Here is a 5,912-nt window from a genome sequence, read left to right as displayed (position 1 = left end):
TACCTTGTTTAATTAATACATTGGCTGTTGCTAATTGACTAACTCTTGAGCCCTTTTGATTCTAACTTTCATGATGTATTTTTTTGAGAAAGCCAAAGTTGTTAGATAACTCACTCCTCACACGCATGAGCACGCATGCACGCACACACACACTCACTCACACACACACACACTCACTCACACACACACTCACACACACACACACTCACTCACACAAACACTCACACACACACACAGATCCTCATGCGCGCGCACGCACACACACACATCACCCATGTCTATGAGTATGTGAAATAAAATGTGCTTCAGATGGTTTACCTTTACAACAGTGTCATTGTGATCCTTACAGAGTCAGAATCTGTCATGAGAAGGAGCTGAGGAATAAACCATTATTGTTTAAAAATGAAAGAAAAATTAGATCACAATCTACTTACAGATGGGAGAGAAAATTGTTTTAAATCTTGCCCACAACAAATTCCAAACATCAGCATCCAAGCCATTTCCTGTCATTTGTTAATGTTTGATGAGAAGGACACCCAAAAATCACCAGCGATGATGGTGCTGACTCCACATGCAGCCACAGAGTAAAATTCACTGGCTCGTGTATTTGAAATGTAAGGACATGAAGATGAAACCGTTATGTAGGCTGTAGATTCTGTAGGGCTATATCGCAGGGCATAATGTAGGTCACCAACAATCAGACTGAGTAAGTTGCCACATTCATGGAAAGTAACATATAGACCAAGGCTACAACCAGCTTGTATATGGCAGCATCCACTATCAGTGCCATTATCAGGTTGCTCATGCGTTAGTTAGAATCTACCCTATAGCCAGCTCTGGATGGTGAGATGCAACATCCAGCTTGATTCTTGAACAGAAAGGGATTTCAATCCATCAACATTCAGCTCGTATCTGCCACAAGGAAGAATTTCTGAAGCCATGGGCCCATTACCCAGCAGGTTTTAAAGCCAGTTACATCCTCCATAACTCCCATCTTCCTCAAATGTTCACTCCCCTGCAACATCTCCAGGGCTGGCTCATGGGTGGTAAGGGATACCCCCAGAAAACAATGCCGATGCCTCCAGCACACAACCCTCAGACTAAAGCCAAACAGCATTTCAATGCTGTTCATGTAACTACTAAAGCCATCATTGAACAGTCAACTGATCTTCTGAAGCTGCACTTCAGTTGCCTGGACCACTCAGGATGAACACTACAATGCTCACCAGGCAGGCTCTTCACAATAGTGCTTGTTTGCTGCAGAATATAGAAGAGTGGGAGATGGACCAGCCATCTGTCTCCTCAGAGGAGGAAGAAGGGAATCTGATAGAGATGCTGAGGGAACTGACTCTGCTGATGAGGGTGTTAAGGAAGCCAGGGCAGCATAGAGAAGAGACCATCATGCTCAAAAGAACCTGTTGGTAGCTAATTAGAGAGCAAATGACTTTGCATTAACATGTGGACAGGGAACTGTGAGCCAATTATAGCACAGAGATGTTCCCGCCCTCAAAGGAATTCTTAGTTTATAACTTTAAAATATTAAACTACTCTTTTTTGCATAAACTGTAAGTTAGTTGTTCCCTTTGCATCAATAACCTCCTGTTCAGAATCATGAAGGAGATAGGCAGAATTATATCGGGTCTGAACTTATGTGACTCAAACCTTCATTTGTGAGGGACTTTCATCTATCACTGAGAGAGGCTAAACTCTGCCATTAACTCAAAAACCTTAACTACCTAGTTTAAGTACCCACTTTCCAGAGGCTAAGTTGCTCCCAGAGGACAGCAGTGAATGAGAGTCTCAGCACTCTTTGCACTGGTCCACATGATGCACCTATTATTGTATTGGGTGATGTTCTTCCCTCAAACTGTCTACAAACAAAATATGAACGGTCAGAAATGTGAACAGATCGAAAGAGACTACAGGACTGTGATACAAAGTGCTGCATCTGTTTCAAGTGTAATGTTGTACAGAAGGTTGACGCCCATGCACCCAAAGTGACTTCAATGTTCTTTCACCTTCCTTTGTTTTCTGCTACATCATGGTGCCAGCTTGGCTGCAGTTGATCTTGAGGAAGCCTGCTGACTGCTTTGCCATCTTGCCTCAAAGGCTTTGGAATGTGTTTTCACATTAGCTGGGGTCTCAAGTGCTCCAACCTGCTTGGGTATCACGTGCAAGTGTAGATGCAACTTTCTTGGGTCGCTCTGATGGAGATGTTTGGTCCCTAGCAAAGAGGAGGTGGTACAGCTGGTCAGCTCTGTAGTTTTCTGTGTCAACAATCCTTGGAGGCATGGCCTTCACTTCTCCCTGTTGGTGCACAGCGGCACATCTCATGCTTTGAGAGGTTGGGGCAACTGGAGGGAGGTCAAGATCCCTCAGCCTCCTTTTGCTTAGCCAATGAATGAATGCAACCATGGCTTGAATGGTGGAGAGAAGGTCCTTCTGCATATCTGGTCAAAACAAATTGCTCTTCTGAACCTGGCTCTCCAGTGTAGCTGCCAGCTGGTCACAGCAGTTGCCATGTACTTGCCTATAACTAAATTACTTCAGACAGAACTTGGTCAGAGTCCTCTATGCTTTGCACCAGTCTGTGCATCATCTCTCGTACCTCTGATAAACATCTCCCTACTTGGTCCCCCACAATGTCCTTCAGCTCCTTAATGGTTGGGCCCAGAGCCTCATCTTCTGTTCTGGGACTCCAAAGTGGTAGTTCTCCATCCACTGCAGTGAATGTCTCTACACTGGGGAAGAGTGGGGAGGAAGGCCTTAATGGTGTATCTTCAAAGGCTCACAACTGTTCCTCCTCAGAGGTGCTGCACGACGCTAGTAGAGTGGGCTTATGGGCAGAACCCCTTCTTCTTTTGGTCCTGACTTGGGAGTGGGGTCCAGAGGCTACATAAAAGCATAAAAATCCGTTAGTGTCATAAGCCGCCGCTGTTGTGTGATGTGCAGATGGGAGTAGCTGCTTGGAGTCTTTCTCACCAGATGGCTGAAGATATGCAACCTCCCCTTCAGCAGAGTGTTGTAATCTCAGCTGGACGACATTAAGAGTTCAGGCATGGATCCTTGCTTCTACAGCTCAGGCTTAACAGCCCTTCTTTCTCCAGCTGCTCAAGCAATGCTCTTTGAAGGTGTGGATCAAAATCCACATTCAGTGATTCTTGTAACATGTCAGCATGTTCTGGACATAGTGGGAGAGAGCCAGACAGAGCTAGGAGCCAGGAGCTCATCCTCTCCTGTTAGTGGCCAGTGTCAAAAAGTCAAAAACATGACAGTCTCAATAACTGTATTCATTGATGGGGCAAGGCCCGCAAGAATGCATGACCCAAAATGTCCCTGAACCAAAAGTTACTAGGCCATGTCAGAGAGCCGTTAAGAGTCAAGCACTTTCTTGTGAGTCTGGAGTGACATGTAGGTGAGGACGGCAGATTTCTTTCCCAAAAGAAATATTATAGGTTTATTCATTTAAATTCTACCATCTGCAGTATTTGGTGGGATTTGAATCCACAGTCTGAGATCGTTTCAGTGGGTTTTTTGGATGATTTCTCTAGTGACTCCATCCTCATGTATTTCCCCCTAGCTAGGCGTGAAACTCTACTAAACACCCCGAAAAAGCATCCCTAACTCTCAATCACTTAATGGATAAAGAATCCTTGGTGCTGACTGAAATGATTCACTCAACTGGACCTTGAATTAAACACATCAACGAACGTCCAAAATGCATCACACGCATCTCGTCATCAGTAACATTTCTTGGTAAACTTTCTTGGTGAACAAAGAAACTATTTTTTAAAATAATCTCTCCCCTACCCAACTCCCCTACCCGTCCTTTTCCAGGTGTCTCTTTCAGGCAGAGTTCACCTTAATTTGAAAATAAAAGTTTTGGTGAAAAGATGGGCTGACCGTTAAAGATTCTATCTCGCCTGGACAAGATCCAGGCTGAATGCAAGCAGCAATTAGAAATGAAATGGGACTGACACCCACAAAACCTGGTTGTCTGTACAAACACGGGGATTGTCAATTATCTTGTACATATTCCCCGCTTAAGTACATCTCCTGAAATAACCCGATTAAGCAGCTCAGGGCTGGGAGAACAGTGTAGAGTGTGATCGGTAGAAGAGATTGCCCGCGGGATAGCTTACCTGAATTGGTTATTGTTGATGGCTCCGAAAAGTGCCCCAGCCTGCCGGAAATGTTCTGTTCGAATTGCAGAAATGAACAAAGTGCCGCTTGGCAAATGGTGTTTCCCTGCGTAGCCGCCCGCTGCAACCTCTCCGTAACTTACAGACTGAGCCTTCAACCATTTCCCCTCCCTCAGGGCAGCTCTGATAGGAGCTCCACGCATGTGCGCCGGTCAAACAGGGTGGCTGGACTTGTCCTTGTGCTCATACAAAGATTTATCTAAAGGATGCTGTTTGTTTTTCGTTCACGTGGGACTAGCCCTTTGTACGAGTGAGATTCAGTAGCAGCACGATCGAAAGTATGTAACAGCAGAATATAATACCATTGGTGTGTTCATCATCTGAATTGTAGGACTTTCTGTATTTATCTGCAACATGTTTTCTTTGACGTTAGTTGAGGACGTCACTAGAAACTTTTCTAAAGATACTTTGATGTAAAGATACATCAAAACCTTGAAAAATCATTGGCCTGTCGCTAGTTCCAGCTGATCTTCCAAGCCAATCTGACCTTAACATTGGCTTCTCTCTGTCTCCAGTTACTGCTGTGTCAGTGATATATTCCTTTGAACGTTCTAATGCGCTGCATTTTATTTCTGAACCACTCGGAATGTGTGAACTTGCCCACAACGTTGCTAGCTGCTGATGTCTGCACTATACCTACCTACATGCTGGCCAAGTTGTTGTTTAATTTAAAACGGCCTTTGACATTCTTTAAGTCAACATAGGATTCTGTAATCGAAATGTAATTTCTTCAAGACGCGTTCTCTCTTTCTAGAACGTTACAAGGATCGTTTCATTTGGAGTTATCGCGGTGCTAAGTTGTTTCATAAGCAAACCCACCATTCCCCACCTTTCTAACATTAAAAAAGTCAAATTTAATATGGGTGAGTTTAACCAGAGGTTATTTTAGTTTTGGTTTTGTTGCCATATGTTAAATGATAAGGGGCAAATTTCCTTTCTGTGTGGTAACTAAGAAATTTATACCAGCAGATTAAACCAAAAGATGAACAGGAAACGGTCAACAAGTCCAAAAACGCTCCCCCATTGTAAGGAAAAAAATTGCCTTTATACAATAAAGTGCTTTACAGTCAGTGAAGAACTTCTTGAAATGTTGTAGTAGGAAATGTGACTACCACCGTTAGGCAGCAGGAGGGATAACTTTTTGGCCAGGACACCAAGGAGAAACCATTTGGCGCTTTTTTTCTTCTAAATAGTAACATGATGTTATTTTAGGTTTGAACTAAAATAATCGCTGGGAAGCTTACTCGTCATATTTCAACTTCTGCTTTTTAGAAATTTAAGAAATCAAGGTGCATGTGTTGAAAGTAGCGTCTGATATTCTAGCGCCGAACAAACAGCTCACCTCGGAAGGCAAATAGGACTTCGGTTTAACAGCACACCCAAAGGATGATGCCTTTGACAGTGTACCTCTCTCGTTAATGCACTGGGAGTGTCAGCCTAGGTTTTATTTTGCGCTGGAATCTCTGGAATGGAGTTTACATTGTAATTTCAATATCTTAATCCCCAATACTGGCACCCGCCAAACGTTATGTATCCATGGGAAAAGCAAGAAACAAGATACAAGAAAAAAAATTATGCTAATTCTGGCAGAGCAAAGAATTCTGAGAAACTATGTCAGACCCATGATGTTTATTTAAGTTCCAGAAGACTAGTGGCTGTAAGGCACACGCAGCATCTCACGTATCTCTTGTATGCATGAAGGGATACATT

General features: G+C 43.5%; 1 protein-coding gene across 2 annotated transcripts in view; it reads right to left on the bottom strand.

The window, feature by feature from the left end:
- LOC109918887 (histamine H2 receptor-like) overlaps positions 1 to 4,340 on the bottom strand; it is a 53,615-nt gene extending 49,275 nt beyond the window's left edge. For both annotated transcript variants that reach the window (XR_007263366.1, XM_048603766.1), the window contains exon 1: positions 4,143 to 4,340. The gene's annotated coding sequence lies outside the window, so the exon portion shown is untranslated. The remainder of the gene's footprint in view (positions 1 to 4,142) is intronic.
- Between the last annotated feature and the right edge of the window lie 1,572 nt (positions 4,341 to 5,912).

Source organism: Rhincodon typus, chromosome 12 (genome assembly GCF_021869965.1).
Source record: "Rhincodon typus isolate 14 chromosome 12, sRhiTyp1.1, whole genome shotgun sequence".
Lineage (NCBI taxonomy): Eukaryota > Metazoa > Chordata > Chondrichthyes > Orectolobiformes > Rhincodontidae > Rhincodon > Rhincodon typus.
This window is presented reverse-complemented; position numbering and strand designations above follow the sequence as displayed.